This window comes from Gorilla gorilla, chromosome 6, assembly GCF_029281585.2.
Source record: "Gorilla gorilla gorilla isolate KB3781 chromosome 6, NHGRI_mGorGor1-v2.1_pri, whole genome shotgun sequence".
NCBI lineage: Eukaryota > Metazoa > Chordata > Mammalia > Primates > Hominidae > Gorilla > Gorilla gorilla.
In genome coordinates, this window is record NC_073230.2 from 35,499,957 (window position 1) to 35,522,949 (window position 22,993).

Consider the following 22,993-nt stretch of genomic DNA (forward strand, 5'->3'; position numbering starts at 1 on the left):
AGCCTGTTTCCCACACACTGTGCTTTAATACAGATCATTTCTATTCCTGAAAACACCAAAGCAATACGTATAACATAAGCCCCACATTCCAGATGGGGAAATTGAAGCTTGATGATGTTAAGTAACTTGTTTAAGGCCTCACAGCTCAGGATAGTCAGGATTCAACCTCCTCTTCCTTTGAATTCTCAGAAAACATTGTACTATGGTGCTTATCTTCTGCCTGATACTACAGCTACACAGTAGCCTGTTCTCTCTGCTTTCCATTCTTTGTGAACAGAGACAGTGTCTTACCCATCACAGTATCCTCTGAAGCACCCAGCTCAGGTCTTCACAGTGCAGGGGCTCCATAAATATCTAGTGAGTGACTGAAGAGTAGGTAATAAAGGGGTGAGGGAATATGATTTAGGGAGTATCTCTAAAAAAAAAACCTGGAGCATGCAATAAACTAAAGCATAAATGAGCACTAATTAATAAAAGGAAGCAAGTTAATTAGTAAAAGGAGGCAGTTCATACCACACGTACATGACAGGAGAGAACAGCCTCATGTCAGATGGGACTCCTGGGAGCGCAAGTCTTTACCACATAAAAATTAACTACAAGACTCAAAGGGCAACATCACGTGGCAGCTTCATTCCTTGAACTATTTCAACAACTACACACACACACACACACACACACACACACACACACACAAAATAAGAAAGAAATTGTTGAGGCTGGACTGAATGTATTATCTGAGTGTGAGCATGAAATTTCACAGAAGAAATCATTATAAACCTTTTCCTCCTTAAGAATCATGTCCACCATGTCACAAGTGCTAAACTAGTGGATTAAACTAAAAGCAAACACAGCTCACGAAATCAGGACAGCTATCTGGCTTTATGCTCAGCTGGGGCTCAGGCTGCTTCTACAATCACCAGTGTGGCTGCATACCACCCTTCTCTTTGTCTTCTTCATCCTAACAATTCCTGATGCACACTCCTGTCCCCTGCTCCTGAAACCCTTTCCCAAGTCTGTAGCTCCTCACCTCCATGACTCAAGAACTAAGTAAGGTACAACGATATTCCAGAACCCACGCATCTCTTAAGCTGGGGGCTGCCTGTACTCTCCTTTATGAATACGTATATATCAGAACGTTTTGTGTCTTTAGGGGATAAGATTTTGAGCTGCTATTCTAGAGCATGCTAAAATGTTAATTCTATACATTTATTCTGGAACACCTGAACAATGACACTATTTTGGCTATTTTTCTGAATTTCTCCATAATAGAAAGTAAGATTAAAGCAAGTTCCTAGCTATCCATCATGCTGTGACCCTCATCACTGAAGTTCAGAAATTACTGCACATTAAAGAGGGTTTACCTGATAGGGGCTAGGCTGAATCTTACCTTTAACCCATGCCTTAGTAAACAATTTGCTAAATAAATGAATTGGTAATATAAGGAAGATTTCAGCCTGACTATTGTAAAAGCACATAAAAAATGCTTTTATGACCTTAACCTCTACCTGTATGAGGTTTTCAGAGATTATCTATTTTAAACTCTACTTTTGTACCTCAGTATAGGTTGAAGAGAGACCCTGCAAACAAGCCCAAGGAATGTTAAGAGTGATAATAGCTAAGATCTACTGACCACTTAATATTGTGCCGAGTACTCTGTAAGTACTTTATATGTATTATCTCATTTAATCCTCAATCATCTTCTGTGATAAAAACATCTGGGCCTGGTGTTTCCTCTATGAAAAGATTTTAATTTTTAACTTTTTATTACAGAGATTTTTCAAACATACACGAAAGTAAAGAGAATGTTATAATGAATCTTCACGACCCATCACCCAACTTATGAGATTTTTTACTCCTATTTTTAATGGTTATAAGCTACTTAGGTCTTTGTAGCCTTTGAGTCAGTTTTAATAAGTTAGGAATTTTCCCATTGTGTCTAAGATTTAAAATGTATTGGCCCCAAATTTTGTTCAAAATATTCTTTTATTAGATTTAAATCTCTGCCCTAACTGCAGTTACTAACATCATTTGTTCATGGCTTTTCTCTTTTTGTTTTCCTTGATCAATCTTGGCAGAGGTTTGTCAACTCTATTCATCTTTTCAAAGAACAAACTTTTGGCTTTCTTGATCCTGTCTAATGTAAAAAAGTTTTTTCCACTTAATTCCAGTTCTTGTTTTATTATATCCTTCCATTTTCTGAGGGGTTTTTAGGTGGTTATTTTTTCTAACTGAGGCTGGATGCTGTACCAGTCAGGGATGCAGAACCATTACCAGTGACGTGACAGGAGGAATGCTTACAGCAATTAGACTTTGCCAGTGTGTGAGGGGCTGGGGAAGTGAAGGCGGTGGTACTGATCCTGGTGGGGACACCAATCACTCCTTCTGAAGCCCTGGAGCAGAAGGACCAGTCAGAGTTTGTATGCAAGGAACTCAGAAGCCAGGCTCATATATACCAAAGTGAACCTACAAAGTGGGGGATGCACAGAGAGGTCTATGGAAAGCTCACTTTTTATGAGTCCACAGCAAAGAACCTGGGGTGGCCAGCCAGAGGAAGAAGAGCTAGATGCAGAGAGGATGAAAATGAGGACAAGCCAGAACCTGCCTGCACCTGCCTCTATTTCTGTTCATCATCCCATCTCACCCTGAAGCACTCTGGAGAACCAAGGCCACTGCTTCACTGATTCTACCCCCCAGTCTCCTACAAGTTCATCTTTTGGCCTTCCTGTACAAGGAAGGAGATTCTGGGAAACACAGTTCCTAGTTTAACCAACTTGATCAGGAAACAGTATAGCATAGATGCTTTCATCTCATTAATGTTCCGCCTTTCTTCAATACATTTCTAAGTACTATTCAGCTATATCCCATAAGTTTTAACATAGATTCTATGTATTTTCATTACTATTTATTTCTAAATATTTTACATTTCCCATAATCTCTGCTTTGTCCTGTGACTTATGTGCATGCATGCTTCATAATTTCCAAACATATGGGTTTTCTTCTAGTTTTTGTTACTGAGTTTATAGTGCAATTTTCTTAAATATTTTCATTGCAGTCAATTTTCTTAAGTATTTTACATGCCCTTAAAATGCTCTCCCACTTCAAATGTTGGATGCAGCCTTCTTTATATGTCTTTCACATCAAGCTTAACACTAAGTGTGTTACCGTTTTTTTGCCTGCTTGATAAACCAATTAGACAGAGTGACAAAGAAATTAAAATCTGCCCCATGATAACAAGACTGTTTTATTTTTCCTTGTGATTTCAATAATTTTGACTTTATATATTTTGGGGTGATAGTAGTAACACATAATAAGTATATAAACATTTAGAATTGTTTGATGTTTCTGGTAAATGGAACCTGCTAGGACCTTCTTTATAATTAATAATATTTTTGCCTTAAATTCCATTATTAATTTACCAGGTTTCTTTTGGTAGGACTCTGCCTGGCATATAATTTTACATACTTTCATTTCAACTTTTCTTTGTGTTTGTGAAGATGATTCTTGGAAGCAGCACATTGCCAACATTTTTAAAAATCCAGATTGATAATCTTTGTCTCTTAACTGGAATAATTTGTCCAGTTATATTTAATATAATTTAGTGGTTATTCTGAAAAGACTGAAATTATATATAATGTATCAAAACCTAAACATTACTAATTTCTTTACCTTCTTCCTAAGTAATATGTTATATGTAATCACCTCCTGACTGACATGCTATAAACAGCACATATTTTGGTTTTTTAAGCTCACAAGAAAGTCACTGTTGATTCAAATTTACCCACATATTTACCACTTTATTTTTTGTCCCTTCTTTTAACTCTGATCTTTTTATTCATGATCGCTTACCTTCTTCTCAAAGTACATATTTTAGAACCTCCTTTCATGAAAATATGTTGCTCCTCTTTCCCTGGTCTGAAAATTGCTTTATTTATCCTCATTTCTGAAAGACAGATTTGGCTGAGCAAACAATTACAGGCTAATTTTCTCTCTGTATTCTGAAGACATTGTCCCACTATTTTCTGCCCTGTCATCACTATAGTTAGTTGAACCGCTCCTTTGAAAGCTACATGTCTTTTCTCTGTGACTGCTTAAGGGTTTTCTCTTTGTCATGGTGCTCTGCTATTTTACCATGCCATATCTAGGCATACGGATCTCTTTTAAACACTTAGTCTTGTTTAATGTGTTGGTATCTTTAATCACTTCTGGAAAATTCACTCTTCTCCTTGTCTTTTAGCCCCCTTCTATATTTTTCATCTTTTGTGTCTACTACATTCTAAATACTTTATTCAATTTTATCTCCTAGCTTATTAATTCTTTATTTGATTCTATCTAATCTGTCATTGATTGCCTATCAAGCTTTTAATTTAAATTTCTATATTTTAGTTAATAAGTTGTATCTGCTTTTCAAATTTTCTTTGTTATTTCAATACTCTTGCTCCTTAGACATATTTTCAATCTTCTCTTCCATTTTTGTAAACATAGTAAACATACTTATTTTATGTATTATGTCTGATAAATTCAGTACCTGAAGTCTTTGCAGGTTGATTCTGCTGACTCTTTTTCATAATGATTTATTTTTTGTGTGTGTTTTGAGATTTTTGAATGGGAGCTAATGTATTTTAGGAATTCTGTAAGGATTCTTTATGGTCAAATAAAGAATTCCTTCACAAAGAATCTGCATTTGCTTCTGCTAGGTGACAAGAGCAACTACCAACCTGGTACCATTTTAATTAGATTCTAAGCTGAATGTTTTTCTGACCATTCAGCCAGTGTGAATTTCAGCTGTAAATCCACAAGCTGTTCTGTGGTTACAGATTTTCTGAGGAGATTTATTTTTCGCTCCTCCACATAGCTCTAAGGTTCAAGAGAGAAAATTTTCCTTGGAGGAGTCTCAGGTTTTTTTCTAGCTTGCCATTACCAAGAGAATATAGCTTAGAGGTACCAGTTCCATGGTGGGAGGAGCCTTTGCTAATTATACAGTTCAACTTGGGTGGGCCTAGAGTTTTCCTTCTGTGGCTCTGGAGGTTGTAAAAACCTAAGAGCAAGTTCAGGGTGAAAGTCCAGAGCCTCCAGAGCTCTCTCTGGGTTTCCAAATTTCACTTGGTATTTAGCATCTGAGCATTTCTTCCTGTCTTGTCAGATTGGCAGAACAATTGAAAAAAATCTCTTCCACTGATCCTGCAGGCAGTATGATTTACAATGGTTCAGAATAAGAGCTTTGAAACTAGTGCCTGGGTACAAACTTCTGCACAGCACTGATTAGCCAGGCAGCCTTGGGAAGTTATTTAAACTCTGCTTTAATATTCCTACTTCTAAAATGGGAATAAGAATAGTACTTGCCTCATACATGGGTTTTTGTAAGGATCAAATGAGTTAGTGCAGTAAAGCACTTAGAACACGGCTGGCCATAGTCAGCATTCAAAAGAAAACAAGGCATTATTATTACTATTACTATTAGATTGTGGTACCATAATGAGATCTTACAATGCAGATGCTGCTTTCTACTCCTTAACATTCTCTCTTGTATGATCATGTTATAAAATCAAGCTCTGCAAAATGTAATTTTATATAAACATTTCTGCCAGTGCACTCATTTTTATGAAGCTTCTGTTTAAGAAAGTACACAAAACACATAAATATATGCATAACAATGAACGGCAGACACACTCCGCTGAACACTCCTATTTAACTGCTCTTACAATTTAGGACCAAGAGGGAGTACAATGAAAGTAAAAAGCATTAATCAAAATAACCCAAAGAATAATTTTAATGATGCCTAATGGAGGGATTCAGCTGTTGCCATCAAGTGTAAAGGTGAGCATGTTAATAGCAAAAAGAAATGGCTTTGTTAAATGTGATTATCCCTTGCTCTTACTAAGCCTTATGAGATAGAGCTACACAAATAAGAGCCAGGAGAGATTTCAGGCCCAGAGTGGCTGTATTTACAATGGTGAAAACCCAGCATATTACAAATAATGTAAAAAGACATATACCATGCATACAATCTGAAAGAGCTGGCTTTAGTAAGACAAGTGTGTATTTCTTGATTTTAATATGCGAACATTTTTAAAGTATCAAAATCAATCTTATTATCATGAACACATTTTGCCCGGCCACGAAAAGCTTTATTTTTATATTTAGGTTTGATGAATGAACAGCCATACAGAAATGTGATTGGACACAAAGGATCTGGCCTAACGGTGAAGGACGGAGTGGGGAAACCCAGCAAAACCACACAATTTTTTACTGAGTACTTCAGTTACAAGGTAGAGCGTGAACCCTGCAAGAGAAATGAGCTCCTATTGATTTGTTTATAAATTATCACAACAAAAAAAATGCCCCTGGCTAAACTGGGATCTGGGATTTGGGGTTGTGCCAACCGTCAGGTGATCACTGCTCAACTCCAAATACACCCCTTAATAGCTGCTCTGTGATAATGGACTGGACTCGAAGCATTTCTTCCTTACTCAAAGCCTAACATTGAGTGAGCTCAATATTAGTTAGTTAGAGTGAGCTCAGTGTTAGGCCTTGTCAGTAGAGGGCACCGCAGGGACACTGTAATGGCTCCAGAGTACTGTGTTTTGACGTTTTCTTGCTGCTGCTTCACTGTCCTTCAGCGGTGCATGTATATAGGGACATCTCTGCTCCAGTCTTGTGTGCAGAGCATGCAGTCCCTTAGTGACTATGCAGCCCTGTCCTGAGGCTGAGTAACCACCTTTCCACAGGCCTCCCACACAGACCCTGCATGCTGCATGCAGGCCTTGTGCCCACCGTGATACTCCAACTCCCCACCAGCCTCAGGTTGCCTGTGCCCCAAAGCCAGCAAACTTCTGTGACATCACAGGGAGCGACATCCACATCCTCTCCAAAGCAGTCTGAACCCAGCCTTGGGGAGTGGCTTCTGAGTGTGTCCTTCCTTGCGTATTTTTCTTCAGCCTTAGGGCACTTATTGAGTTCTCTTTACATCTTTATAGTTACTCTCCTATCTTAGTTTAGTAATTCCTTACACTAAACTTCCTGTTTAAATTCCTTTGTGGTTTTTGTCTCCTCGTTTGACCCAGACTGACACAGTGTTTAATTATCATTTCTGAATTCATATAGTCATGTACTCTTTCCTCATCATACACCACTTACTCTATCCATTAAAAATATGCCATCTTTTCATGTATATGTCAGCTGAAATGTTGGCCAACAACATGTTTTGAAAAACTTTGATGCAAGAAAACATCTTCTAAGCTTATTTTATTCTTTGCTTATATCATATGAAAAAATTCCAAGCTCAGCACCTTGCCTACCCAAGGATTTAAAGTCAAATTAATTATTTCTTCCTCTTTTCACACTCTGTTCTTTCTCTCTTCCACAGAAAAGGGCTGGACTTTTGTTTATAATTTAAAAATAACAAATAATTTCACAATGCCTTATTCTAAAACATTTTAACAAGAATTTGCAGATCCTAATTACTTCCAGAATAACATTTGAAACTAACGTATTAAAAAGTGCGTTTAAAAATACAGATCATTTATTCATCTTTCCTTTAGTATCCAGTATTGGACAGACTGTAGACTAGGAACTGTGATATAAAAAGATGAATGAGGCATCCTCACTTCTGCAAACTGCAATAGAACCAGAATATAGGTGAAAAAAGAGAAGGAAAGGCAGGGAGACTTCATAGCAAGATATAACAAAAAATTTCCTCCAAAAAAATCACTCTTGTAATAATGACCAACATTATTAAACACTTCTTAAGTGTATAACCCATATAATTCAGTGGAAAAAAGAATCAAATATCTTTAAGAATAGTTTCATATCACATCTATTTGAACGTGGGCTCTTAATTGTAAAAGCTAAATTAAATCAAAATATAAAACAAAACTATACTAAAATAGAACAGAAAGAAAAGAATGATATGTATTATTTGTAGTATATTCCCGTGTTCCTTGGTAATAGAAACAAGCAAATATCTGGGATTACAAAAATTTTTAGGACATCTAATTCACCAGCATGCAAATAACTTGACATTTTACAACTATATTTATAGTACCATTTGAGGTTCCCTGAATAAATAGTTTCCAATCTATATGCATCTCTTTGACATGTGAGAGAGGGCTCAAGAAATGCCACAGTGTGAAAGTTACCAAAATGGAATTTTAAATATAATGAGTTGCATATCATATTGAAGCAGAGTTTCAACATGACTGCAATAAATGCTCCATTTTTTCTCTTCCCAAAATATTCTAAAAGGTCACACCGTTCTAACAGTGATAGGTAACTGCCAAGAGTTCAAAAAAATTGGACATCCTGTAAATTATAATTTAAAATATATATATATATATATATATATGTCTGAGGTAGGCAAAATCAAGGAAACCAAAGATATGGAATTAACACCCCTCAATGACCAGAACATCTGGCTATATATTTACTTATTTTTGTCTTTTAATTTTAATTTCCCCCCAAAATAGAAACATATTTCAAACTTCATCATTTTCTACTTTAACCAGCCAGCAGGAAACCAACATAAAATTTAAAAGAAGGAAACTATGTAAAAATCTTATATAAGCAAATGCTTTTTCAATTTTTATTCCAACATGAGAGCAGAAAGCAAGATTTCTGGAAACTGATTATTAAATAGAAAAGAACAAAAAGAAATGTGGTCCTATTTATCACCCATTCAACAAAGAACTAGTTTTTAAATTGAAAAACTAAGCAATGCATTCTGAAATGTAGCTACAAAAAAATTCTATAAATGTTTAAACTAATATCAATATAATGACAGTTGAGGAAGCAAACTTTCAACAACACTCAAGTAGTCAAACAGAACTTCCTCATACTTCATGTTTGCCAAACAAAATATCAGGAATGTGGGATAAAGCATAAAGAGATCTTATTATCATCTAACTCAGTCTTCTTTCACAGATTAGGAACTTGAGAACCAAAGAAATTTTTTTGTTTTTTGTTTTCCTCTAAAAACTGCTCTGCTAATGACCTTACTGGCAGGTGGAATAAACAGGGTACAATTTCAGAGGCACTAGATCACTTAGCCTTTAACATTTCTTGACCAGCTTAACAGGATATCTTAAATTCTACCATTAGAGATTCATTCTATAGGGTTATTCATTATATAACTTTAGATCTAAGAATCTAAACTTCAGATCTGAGAATCTAAGTTTGAAGGGCATTTGTAGATCCTGAGTCCAAACTCACTCAAGCAGCATATCCAAATCACATTTAGGTTAAGTTCTTTTAGGGAAATGACTGGGTCTTCTTTACCTCCATAGTCCCAGATCCTGGCAGACAATAACCTACATATTAATTGTGGTGTTGGTGAAAATGACCAAAGAATCAGTCAGCTGACTTTCTCCCTAAGCGCTGATAAGGAATCTTTTGGGAGTAAGAGTTGGGGGTGGTAGGTTTTAAATAGGAGAGGACAGAAGGGAGCCAGACTTGGGTCCAGCAGACATAGTTTGGGGTTCTTGACAAATGTAAGCAGAGTGAAAACCTGGGTAGAGTAGAGGAGTGGGTGAGAGAAGCGGGGAGGCGCCTCAAGAGAACAGTCAGACAGCGAGGTGAGGGAATGGAAGAAACACACTTTGTTTATTGCACAATGTTTCACAGACCTTCTCCTGCCAACAAGCAGACCATAAATGTCACTATCCTATCCCAACATGTGTTGTTAAGTCAGCACAGGATGGCCTACAAATTTTGCAACTATTTTGAAAAATTACCAAAAATGTTTTACATCCTGCCTAGCATCTTGTTATCTAGGTAGTAAAATACCAAGGGTTAATGTGATAGCTAAAGAAAACGAAAATCACCCAACCACCTCATGCCTTTTCTTTTTCTTTCCTGGGAAATTGCCAGTTATATGAGTCCTATATTTGTCCTTGTTTTTAAATGGGAAAAGGCAGAGAAAATAAAACTACAACACGTTTTATTTGTGTGTTAGCGATTACAGCCCGGGGCTATTTTTCCTTTCCCAAACAGTGCGCATTTTAGACCTGACACCAAGCAGGGGGTGGGATGTTGAGCTCCATGAAGAAAATTTTTACTTGTGACCAAAATACTGGACCAGATGGATCGCAAAACTTGCCAAGAGCACAGTTAAATGTTCACGAGAGGACTACTAATGTAAGCAAGGAACTCACTAGTGCTATCTCTGTTTTTTGTTTTCATTCCACCTAGAACCAAGAATTTAGGAATGCTAAGGAAATCACCCCCAGGCAGATTTAGTCTTTGCTAAGCTCATTACAGAAGTGTTAACACACACCTTAGATGCACTGAATTCTAACAATTACAGAAACAAATCTCTAAGGCTACGGAACTTCACCAGAGGTATTTCTAAGAACTGCTGGATGCTTTGTTAAAAGAACACTGGAAAGGCTCCGATACAGGCCAGGTCAGGGCTGGAAGTGGCAAAGAAAGCATCAACAACAAGGCTGGGCGCGGTGGCTCACACGTGTAATCCCAGCACTTTGGGAGGCTGAGGCAGGCGGATCACAAGGTCAGGTGTTCGAGACCAGCCTGGCCAGCATGGTAAAACCCCATCTCTACTAAAAATACAAAAAATTAGCCAGGTATGGTGGTGCATTCCTGTTATCCCAGCTACTTGGGAGGCTGAGGCAGGAGAATTGCTTGAATCCAGGAGGCAGAGGTTGCAGTGAGCCGAGATCGCACCACTGCACTCCAGCCTGGGTGACAGAGCGAGACTCCATCTCAAAAAAGAAAAAAAAAAAAAAAAAAAAGAGAAAGCATTAACAACAAAAGGTGGGAACCATCAAACCAGATGATGATCCTCAACCAGAGTACTGCAAGGTCCCTGCTTGGAAAAGAAGTGTCTGTGCTTGCCTCAAGCTCACGGTTACCACCTAATGGCACCTTCCAGAGGGTGGCTGCTGCTGTTGATTTGATTGTTACCGCTGTTTTAAAACTCTAATTGGAAAATCAGTTTGTAATTCCATTTTATGACTCCTGAAAAGATGAATGGTCTTTTTAAGAAAAGCTATCCAAAAAACCCTACAAAATGCATCCAAAGACAGCTTCTGCTCATCCAGAGCCAAGAAGAACTAGCAGGTACCTCCAGCATCTTGGCACAGGGCTGGTCCCCATTCCAGATTAAGCTTCCACAAGTTAACTCCTTTGTACCTGCCTACCCTTGAAAATGAGAATCTTTGACAAGCTGCTGCCATCCCTCCATGGCTGTGAGACCACCTGGACAAAAACTCTAGGAGAAAATGCTGGAGTCTGTGTCCACTCCAGATAACTAAGTGAAACTTTGTCATTTACTAGGTCCACAGCACATGGAGATAGGAAATGCTGGGTCTGAAAAACCTGAATTAAGGTAAATATTATCCTCAGTGAACATGTTTCCTTGCTCCATCAGTGTTGTGAGGGGGGTAAGATCCCAGAGATGACTCAGACATCAACAGGGATGAGTTCTGTTGTTCCGGTTGTTAAACCAGTGGAATCTTTATCTCTCCATTGACAAATGCTGTTGTGCCCATATCCCCAAAGGAATCCCTTGCTGCTCCTGCCCTCTCCTTGGGGCTACCTGAGGTCCCCCTACAATCCAGCAACTAAAGAGGTGACCACACAGCACAGCCAAAGCCCTGTGAGAATCAATGCCAAGGCTTCAGCCAGAGCCTCATCAGTGCTGCCCAGGCTACACCAGGCTTTAGGTAATCTGACTTCTGCTGGAAAGCTCTGGAGAACCAATGATGGAGCAAGTGTTGGGCAAACTTTCTCTTGTTTTCTGCCCAGTCTAATAAAATGAAAAAACGAGGAAGAAGGTAGATTTGGGCCACTTAGAAAAACACATTTGAACCAAGTAGGGCAATTTCGTTTGAATTTGTTAAATCTCAGTGTCAAAATAGGTTGGAAGGGGACTTCGGCAGGTGCTCAAACCAATCTTCAAACTGTACAGATGGGATAAACGACTTTTGCTCACTGCTAATCAGTGCTGAGGCGAGGAACAGAACCTAGACTTCAGCCTCAGTCTCTCAGCCTAGTGTCCTTTCCCGTCTCCTTCTGCTTCTAAGTAGTTTTTGTCGTTTGTTTGTTTTTGAGACAGAGTTTCGCTCTTGTTGCCCAAGCTGGAGTGCAATGGTGCGATCTCGGCTCACTGAAACCTCCACCTCCCGGGTTCAAGTGATTTTCCCACCTCAGCCTCCGGAGTAGCTGGGATTACAGGTGCACACCAACACGCCCAGCTAATTTTTTGTATTTTTAGTAGAAACAGGGTTTCACCATGTTAGCCAGGCTGGTCTCGAACTCCTGACGTCAGATGATTTGCCCACCTCGGCCTCCCAAAGTGCTGGGATTACAGGCGTAAGCCACCGTCCTCAGCCTAGTTTTTTTTTTTTTTTTTTATAAAGACAATTTGTAGTACTTTCAAGTGTGCCAAAAACTGGGCTAGGAGGTAAACAATATAAGATGATTATTATCTCTAAAATACAAAAAGGATATGTAATGGGCATGCAATTGGTCAGTAAATACCTAGAAGCTTCTCATGCATGCATAATAAATTGCTTCCCTTAAGTTAAACAATCCTCTTGTTGTATCAATTATACCATTCACCTAATTAACAGAATCTTTCCTAAACTGTGCAAAGGCAAACTTCCCTGAAGACCTTGCAAATGATCCCAGTGCCCAATTGCTGGAATGGCACTAATAAGATTTGACTCTACTGACAAATTAAAATTTTAATCAGGGCCACATGAAAATCTCAAGAGCAGGAAAAGTAAAGCAAATTGAGAGGTTTACATTATAGGTTTTGAGATACTTTTCCATACAAGCAACATAGAACAGAGAAATTAACAGGCCAAGGAAATGTTATTTTTTAAAAAAGGAGGAGGACAAAGAAAAAAAAAAGACACGAGTCACTGGTAAACAATGTTGACACTGTTGGCCACTTTGTTTTAAAATCATATAAAATCTTTGGGGTATTAACAATTGCCCATACTTTCCCCTGGAATTGCGGAAAAGCTGGCTCTGCAGCAAAGGGAGATGGTTTAGGCCACTGACTGAAAGACTCATCCCTGTGTATGGTTTCAAAATGCTGCCTGGTATCATAGCAACCATACATGACTGAATGTTGTACAAAATGTGATCAAGGCCTCCCCTGGGAAAATCTCATGTAATTTACTCCATTTCTAAGATGTTCCCTGGGCTCTGGAAATCAGGTCCTCAGTTCAAGGATCTTCAGCACAGGAGGAACTTACACATCATCCAATCTGCCTACTGACAAGGCAGAGAGGGGATGGAAGAGCCCAGTAACTTAACCAGCACCACAGCTGGTGGCAGAGCAGAGAGCAGAGCCAGCTATCTGGACTCCCAGCTCAGCGCTGCTTCCTCTTGATCTCACGGCCTCATCTCTCCAATTTAGTGAGAAGTGACCTTCCTCACCGATCAGCTGTTTTCACAATGAGACTCATGCATCATAGCTGTATTATATTTTAACCTGGAGATCAAGTATGGTACATCAATTGGATGTCTGTACCCTGGGGATTTTGCCTTGTTCTAAGGTGACATGACAAATGGCAGATTCTGCACCTTTCACTTCACTAAAGATAGTCTTAAGGACAACTGCCTCAACTTCCTTCGGCCTTTAGCTCCCTGCCTGCTCCCTAGCATTAAGAAACAAAGGAAAAGTCAGCTGATTTGTTCCATGAGCCTGAGCCATGCACCTGTAATGAGAGGTACCGAGGGAGAGGCCCAGGTTTCCTGGGTCTGTACCAGGTTCAAAGGGCAGAAGAGCTGCTCTCCATGCCCAGCTTGGAACATACATAATGACCTAAGGGGTGAGAAAACTAATCTCCAACCCTCTGGTTCACAGGCAATCATGTGCAGAGGCCTTTAGCTTTAGAGTTTGGGGCGCTTTTTTCTCCTGGAGGTGCCAGGTACGGCTCCATGCTAGGTCTGCAGCATTCACCATGCTGAGCGTTGAGCCGTGTTCTCAAAAACTCATGCCCCCAAGTTTGAACAAACTCATACTTGTCCCCTAAGAAGTCCCTGTCATCCCGGTCTGTCGGCCATGAGCTCGTTACTCCCCTGACCTTGAGGCCCACAGACTGGGATGAAGCCAGGACCTGGCTCCTCACTCAGGTCCTCCCGCGCCTTCTCTGGATGCCTCTCTCTCCCTGCTCACGGCACACTGCACTTTGTAAAACGTCTTCAGATGTGGAGAGCTGAGTCCTGGCAGTCATCCCAGGAAAGGCGAGCTTTTTTGTTGCTCTGCCCTTGATTGGTCCTCACTCTCAAACAGCTGTGAACCTTTTTCTTCGTTTATTTTCAAGCAATTAAAACTACAGCTTGATAGCATTACTGTAATCTCTCCCATTGTGTTTAGAGAAATTTTTCTTTCTTCAAGACTTCATGTATCTATCCAAAAGAGAGAGAACAGTCTAGAGGCACTGCATACCTCACGAAAGTGATCTGATTGGTTCTCATCCCTGAAAAAGCCAAATACTTGGAAATAAGAAGTTGAAAACATACATGTGGCCACATTTTCCTCTCCTTTGCTTCCACATCCACATGGAAAAGAAGAAAAGCTTCTAGATATTTGCAAAGGTTTTGTGAAATATGAGCTTTGGCTAAGCACATGTTTTTAAAAATATTTGGACCCTCCAAACAGAACAGATGTTTCTGCAAAATTTTCCACCATCCAGTAACAGCAATCCCGGCACGATCCTGCCCCATGTCCGGCTCCGGGCAGGCTGTCAGTGGCAGCTGGTCTGAAGAAAGTTTTACAAATCATCTAGCTCTTCTTAGACTTTAGAACAAGCTCCCTCTAAGCCCTGCAATGTTTCAAGGTAGAGGAGGTAGCAGGAAGATGGGCATTTGAACAGCACAGAGGGCCAGAGGTAGAGTGTGAAGGCAACAGAAAGGTACATATTCTCTTCATGACATTCATCAACAAAGCCTAACATTTCACAAGTACTCGGGCTTATTTCTTACTAAGTCCTGAAGCATTAAGGTCATCCAAAATCCCCTATTAAAGCGTGAGCTCCTCGAGGGCACAGACTGTGGTTTTATTCATCTTTCTATCCCCAGCACTTGCGTATTGCACACACACAGCAGACACTCAATAAATTTGATTGACTGAAATGAAAACTGTGAATACCTTCGTGGGAACAGGGCCATGACCAGCAGGCATCTTACCTAGAACTGGTTACCAGGTGAAGGCAAGATAAACAGAGTATTCCTACATGGGGAAGGCAGCTGCCTAAAACGGAATCGGCTCTGGAGAGCCAGAATCCCTGTGTGTAGCGAAATACTACAGGTCAGCAAGCAATGTGGTGTGATACAAAGATCCAACTAGGTGCAGCCGGAAGCCAGTGCACAGGGAGGTTTGACACGAAAAGAGACTGTTCTAAGTCACAGGCAAGACCTGCATTCATAACGTTATGAAAAGAGCTCATCACAGCATACTTTTCCACTTTTACGCACCAGGACAAAGACCTAATACCCTCAGCAGATACACCTCTGTCAACTCCAACACCAGCAGGCGTCTACAGTTTGTGGCTAAATGCAAATTCTGAAAACCCTGCCTCAACTGCCCTGAAAAATCTTTAATCCTCCTTTCAAACTTTTATAATTCAACTCTCGTTTCTTTCCTTCCTCATAGAACCATTTGGAAAGATTTTGGTTTTTCAATAAACATATTAATACACAAAAGTTAGTATGTCCCGTAAAAGTATTTTTAACCAGCTCCTTATCTGCCAAGATTTCAGTGAAACCTTTCACTTACCATTTGCCACCCACGTACAGACCCAAGGACGGACCTTCTATCCAGTGACAGCACTTACAGCTGATTAAAGGGTTTGGAGGTGATGACAAAAATATGCTTGGTTTACAAAGACAGGCAACATGGAAGGACACATCTGTGATCAGAAAAAGTGCAAATTTGCAGAGGAGGAAGCTGCTTTCGATTTGCATTATTACTGCTCGGGTTCAGGAGAGATCCCGCTGTTTCAAGTGATTCCATATTTAACAAGTTCTCGGCATTTCTTATTCCAAAAATATGTAATGGAACTACTAACAATACAAAAGAGCTGATTTTAACTTGTGTTTTCTTGTCAGAAGACAGAAAATGTTAAAGAAGAAATTCATGATGTTGTAAGTTTAACATCATAGTATGAAGTCTGGGAGACGTGTCTGAATCAAACACGTCTTCTGTTCTAAAATCCATCAAAATGAAGAACTTCTGAGAAGATGAATAAAGGAAACACTGTATATATTGCTTGCATAAATTGGATCTCATTAAAAATATGGTGGCTGGGCTTCACACACAGTTTGCACCTTAACCTTGCATCTGTTATAATTGCCCCAAGCATTATTCCAGCTCTTTCATTTCAGTGAGAAAGTGTGATGATTTTGTCAACCAGGGTGTAAAACTGACTTGAAACAAACTGCTATAATCAACTTCCCACAACCCACTGAACTGTGCAAAATGGCAGTATGTAATAAATAATTAATGCAATTAACAAAACGGCATGAGCCTACTATAGAATATAATCTGTTCAGGCTGAAGAATAAAGTTCACTTCAAATAATTGTTACCATATTTACTTATGGATATGGCTATATGCAACTCTATGCTTAAATAGCATATAACAATTCCCAAAGTCAGGTCTTTAATGTAAATTGGCATTGCTTCACTTTTGAGATAAGTATCTCCAGACATACAAATTCTTGGATAAAACTTAAAAAGACTAGAAGTAATTATAAAAATTAGAAAAGATAAACTAAAGAAAAAACAGAAACCATCCATAATTCAGCTCCCTTCCACCACGCCCCCACCAAAACATGTATAATTAACATTTTAGAAGGAAAGATATAAACACTTAACAGTTGTTTCAAAAGTTGGGATGGGGTTAGAGGATCAGGGAAGGATGAGTTTACCTTTCTTTGTATCATTTAAATTTTTCAAGTCATGTGCATGTATTTTTAATTTTTAGAAAATAGTTCATATAAACTTGCATACACCTTTCAGATTTTCCTCTGGATACATATTTTTTAAAAACCAAAATGGTGATGACATTATGTGAATAACCAAAAAACATTATATATTTAAGAAAAGTACAAAGACAACCTCTCTCACCTTGTTCCCCTCCTCCCAAACCTCAGAAAAGGAAACTCCAGGCTTGCCTCAGTATGAAAATACATGACTTTTTAAAATAGCACTATCGGTAGGCGTTAGCAGTGGGCAATGTGTGACCCACAATCTTCCTTTCCCACAAAACACAACACACATATTGTCTTCTAAATTTCCTTCATCCGAGTTGGAGATGAACCTCTCCAATCCCCTAGGTTTTAAAATAAGCAACTAATATCTAGATAGGTTACAGGGTACTTGAGTTAGCAGAGCTCGTCGTGCCGGAGCGTGGCTGGAGACCTGGTCTCTGGGCTTCCCATGAAGCCCACACACCCATCCATGCTGTTGTTTGTAGGGCTCTTTTATACTGAGAGGGAAGGTCAGTCCTCAGATTTGCCCTGGAGTGTGATCACTTCAGGCTGCCTCCCCTCCCTTTCTCTCAGGCAAGGGCGCACCCAGGGGCTGAAAATCAAAGCCAGGACCACATGACTCCCATCCTGACTCTCTGGACCCGAATCTTTGCATTTTGCCTTATTCTCACTTTAAATCAAAGTAGTTTGTTAGGCTGTCTCTTAATAATTTGGCCTAAAGTATTCTCCCGGGAGACAATTTCACAAGGTACACTTACAACCACTGAGGCACAGTCTCTTTGGAAGAATAAGGAGCCCTCACGTCTCATCACAGGGAACGTGCTTATTTACGTCACATATGCATTATTGCCCCTGCCCGGGCCAGTGCTGGCTGGCAACCCCAGGAGGAAAAACCACTCTGTTGTGGCCATTTTCAAAGAAACTCACCTACATGCAGAAGTCCCTGGATGTGTGAATTTTCTTTGCAACAAAGGGAGAGAAGGTCCAGTGATAGTCTCATGATTACATGGTCAAAGGGGTTGATAAGAAGCAAAACATAAAATAAAATAATCATAATTAGAAAGAAATTGCATAAGAAAAAAGAACCTAAATGCCAAGTAAATTCAATTATTTAAGAGTAGATGCTTGAAAAAAAAGTTTACTTAGTTAAAAAAAAAAATCAGAGGTGAGGCTTTTTCCCTTCAACGTATTCTATTGCTTTCTTATGCTTTATTATAAAATTAGCTAACAGTACTGTACAGGGTCATTGCAACATTTTCTAAGTGCCTCATGTCTACCTATGTGCTCCTACTTTTCCAGGCCTCTGGGCAAGGATGTTTACATTATTTGTCCTAAGTAATTAATTTGCCCCAAATAAGTTAAAAAGTCAGTGTCACAATGTCAGAAGAAGGGCCATGAAATGTTTGTTAAGGTCACTGGAAGAGGCTAACTTGTGGCTAAATTTAGTAATTATTTCTTTCATAGGAATAATTCCAAAGTTTGAGTCATGGAATAGAGAGGAAACCTGAAATGAGATTTTAATATTATGCACAACACCTTAAAAAGCCAACAGGAAAGCAGTATCCCACATGAAGCAGAAATCCAAGCTAAAGAAGATATGGGAAACAAACAAAACATTGTGGAGAGCTTTTAAAAATCAGAAACAGAAATACACATATGTATGTACTTATGTGTACATACACACATACATACAGAGTCCTAGTTTTTGTTGATGAAATAAGCTTATTTTTATGAAATCAAAAAAGATTTGTGGCTTAATAAATATGTTAGAAGAAATGAGCTATTTGAGTAAGCTGCTACTTAGCAGGAGTAAGTTTATAAAGGAGTTTATAAAAATACTTTTATAATTATTCTGATCTTTAAATTTTGCATAATATTTCTCATTAATGAAGACAACCCTGGCTTGTCTGATGTGTGAAATTATTTATTTTTAAATTGTATTTCAAATGAAATTAACTGACATTATTATACACTGCCTCATTTTAGGACAAAGACTTCCACTCACTGGAGAATCCACTGTGAATCCCATGAGCACAGAATAAGACTTCTTAATGACTAGTCTAAGCATTTATAAAAAATGTCAACCATTAACGACAATAACAACTACTCCTGAATTGTGTCCTCATTTTCTTGAAAGAAATGAAGAGGGAAAGGACACACGTCCCAGGAAATCAAATCCGCTTTTAAAGAACTGTCCTCAGAAACCAAGCAGGCAAAAGGGAAGAGGTTATGGGCATGTCGCTAGAGCCAAGCTGACCGGGGTTCAAAGCCTTACTACACTCACTGCAAATTTATGACCCGGCAAATCAACACATCTCTCCAAACCTGTGCATCCTCAGGTATAAAGTAAGTGTAACAGCATCTACCCCACAGGGCTGTTGGAAGGATTTTCCAAAATGAAGAATGTAAAGTTCTCCCTCAGTGATAACCCCTCTCATCATTACTATGCCCCAGCATCCCTTAATACCAGAAGCTTCTCCCCACTCCTCCTGGACCACAGAAGCTCATTTATTTACTTACAACACGGCATTTACCTGATAGTGAGCTAAATTATCCCTAGAATATAAAAACTATTTATTAAGTAAATATGAGAAAATAATTTTAAAATACACACATACGGAGAGTAAAAAAACTCTACCTCCCTCCATCTCCACTTTTCCTGATTTTTACCATAAACAATTTAGTATGCTTTCTTCCAAACCTTCTCTGTCTACCTATAAATGTATATTGTAATTGGTTGGTTTTCCCCAAAAACCACATCATGCTCTATAAACTGTTCTATAAGTGACTTACTTTACTCAACAACATAAAACAGACAGTATTATTCTTTTTAATGGCTGCATAGTGTTTCCTATAGTGAATATACTTTACTTAAGCACTCCCCATATTAATGGATATTTAGGTGAATCCCCTTTTTTGCTATTTAAAAAAAAAAGGCTGTGCACTATTTTTAGGGTGGATTTCTAGAAATGGGCTTGCTAAGTCCTTGATTCATTTGAAACTTAATTTGACACTGGTTATCTTGACCACAGTGACATCAGATCATAAATATGGTCATAATGACATCATAATGGGAGAGACAAGAGATAGAGAACTTCTACAGGTATTCAGAGCATTTTTTTTCTCTTGGACATAAAATGAATCCATTGTACAGGAATGCCTTCTCCCCATTCTCAGTGCAGAGACAAAGCTGACAAGCTTAAAAGTACATGTTTAGGATTCTAGACTTGGTTTAACTCAAATGGCCTTGATTGGATGGGGTCCCTCTGCAGTATTAAAACTGCTCTAATTGCATTCTTCAAGCCAGCTGAAGGCTGACAGCTTCCGCTCCCGGCTCATTATCAGAGCACTTCAAGGGGCTCCATTATGAGCAGAGCACCTGGTCCAAATTTATTTCAACGGCCCAGAGCAAAATGGGAAGGTGCTTAATGTTCAACCACAATGGTGACATTTTTATGAGATATCCAAGGTTCAGAAACAAATAAATGAAAGGTTTGAAGGGAGCATGAACAGAAACTGTGACAATAAAAATTCAACATTGATATATCAATTTAAAAACATATACCACCCATACACTTGGGGTAAGGCCAAAGGTTCAATGCAGGCTAACCAGAAAGAAAAAGAAGAAAAAAGGTCAATACTCAACTCCTCCCATGACTGGCTCTGCTAAAAAAGACTGATGAAATTCTAAAAATGTTTAAGGAAATCAGAATGAGATGCGAATTCTGAATTCCGGTTAGGATAACAATTATGTTATCTATCTGCACCAACATGAGAATGAAAGAAAATCCAAGTGGAATTCAGAGTGAATTCTAAATGTATTATGTTCATAGTTTTTCCCCGGTTTGCTTACACAATTGCTGTCTTTCTCTCTCTCAAAAAAAAAAAAAAAAAAATCCCGTGTGGAAATGAGTAAGTTAATAATTCCTTACAGATGTTTCCATAAGAAAACATTGTGCAAATATATATTTAGAATTTTTTAATAAATGTATAATAGGGAAATTTTTCCAGGTAGATCATAGCAGGTCCAAAGTAAACATGACATCCTATTGCATAAATCCATATCTAGAGACTGCTTGTCAAATGGGATTTTGCTCTCTGAGGCTGAGTACTTGCAGAGATCTTAGTGTGTAGACGACAACCAATTTTAAAGCCCGAAACCCAGCTGCAGAGCATTAGAAAGCTCTACCCTCCACTAAGAATCTGTTTAAAGAATGTTAAAATAAATATTTGTATTCTTTCACTAAACACAACAACGACACTTACATTGGAATCTAAGAAAATGATGAATGAAAAATTATAACACTGGCACTTTACAATGGGAATGCTGACTAAATCGGAACTATACAAACTGGGAGGATTTACTCAATGTTTAGTCTCTTAAGAAAAAAAGAGGAGGACAATTAATCAACTACATAGAAATTTTTTTCAGCTATTAGTTGCTTTTGGTCTTGTGATTTTATCTTTCTCAAGCATTTTCCCTGTTAAGCCGACCATACAGATGTGCAATACATTAATCCGCCAGACTATAAAGGCTTTAATTATTTTACTGATTTAGAAAGGCAATTAGGCAGCACCTATTTTTCACGTATTGATTATACCGACTCTGGTTTTAGATCTGAATTCATGAATCATCAGGCAACTGGTATAACCACAAAAAAAAGGCTACTGGAGGCTTTTTTTTTCTACAACAAATAAATAAAAGCACTTAAAATTAATTACTTGATAGAACCACCTTAACTACAAAAAAAAAGTGGCAAATTCCCAGTAGAATAAATTTGGTATATAAGTCCTCCAGCAAAGTGACCACTTGTCTGACTGCTTGCAGGCCACCCAGTCTAAGGTCTCAGAATTTGAGAGCTTAGAAAAATCTTCATCTGGGTGTACAAAAACAGGGTGCTTTGTTTTGGTTCTGATTTAGCCTTGCTTCTGCCTTTACTGTATTCTGCTCTCTCCTTTGAAACTACTTAAAGAGCTGGAGCTCTGGGAGTCCATAGGGAATTTCCACGTTCACCATGGAAACTGAGGAAGTGGTAATTTGGATTATGTACATCCGGGTCCTGATTTCTCCTTCACTTTGACCTCTTTCTCCTCCCCATCTACTATTTAAGACCCACTATGTAATCTAGCTCAAAATAACTGAGACTGCAATGATGGCTGTGCATGGTGGCACTTATGAGACAAATAATTCCTGGCCTTTCCCATCTTTATGGAACAGAAGAAAACGTAAGTCTTGAAAGTTTTCACAAGATGCTGTGTTAGATGAAAAAAATTGAGAATTTTTCCCATAGAACAGATGTTTCCTAGGTTTGTACAGCCTCTCAACTCTACATTAGGAAGTCGCTCGTATGATGATAATGTACCACTTACGGGCAGGATAGTATAGTGGCAAGAGACTTGGATTCAAGCACTGGATGGCATTTATCAGCTGTGCAACTCTATACAAATTATCTTTAAGCCTTTCTAGCATTAGTTTCTCCATCTATAAAATGGGAGCGATTATGCATGCTTCACCCATCACAGAGAACTGCTGAGACCATCATATGTGCATGTGAAAATGCTCTCTAAGCTGGAAACTAGTGTCATAAACGTCATTTCTTTTTGCAGAAGCCATCTCCTTCATGCAATCACCTACACTGCCCTCTTGTGGTAGGCATCTGCATTGCTACTCAAAGGCAAAGAAAATTACTTTGTGAATTGAAGATTGTATTACTACCAGATTAATTTCATGTAACCAACTCTTAATTGCCAGGCGAATAGAGAGAGGGCCACTTGACATGAAATATACAATTCAAATGATCTACTTGGGTTTTTTTTGTAATGCCATTTATGAACAGTGAATCCAGACACTATACTCTGGCCCCTTTTCTTGCACTACTAGTCCATGATAAAAATTTTTGAAAAGTGGAAAACACTGGACAAGAAGAGAAGCAGGAGATCAGTTGAGTATTGGTGAAAAGTCCTACCTTCCCTGTTACTTTGGACATGGATATTAAAGCCAGTGAAAATGTTCATAAAAATTGTAGGAACAA

At 38.7% G+C, this 22,993-nt stretch overlaps 1 protein-coding gene and 1 long non-coding RNA gene across 2 annotated transcripts in view; one reads left to right on the forward strand and one right to left on the reverse strand.

Moving 5' to 3' along the window:
• LOC129523639 (uncharacterized) overlaps nucleotides 1-6,232 on the forward strand; it is a 100,923-nt gene extending 94,691 nt beyond the window's left edge. Inside the window, exons 2-3 of the long non-coding RNA XR_008667198.1 lie at nucleotides 1,559-1,655; nucleotides 6,142-6,232. This is a non-coding gene — a long non-coding RNA (uncharacterized lncRNA). The remainder of the gene's footprint in view (nucleotides 1-1,558; nucleotides 1,656-6,141) is intronic.
• JAZF1 (JAZF zinc finger 1) overlaps nucleotides 1-22,993 on the reverse strand; it is a 356,426-nt gene that overhangs the window by 231,856 nt on the left and 101,577 nt on the right. The gene's annotated exons all lie outside the window — the stretch shown is intronic.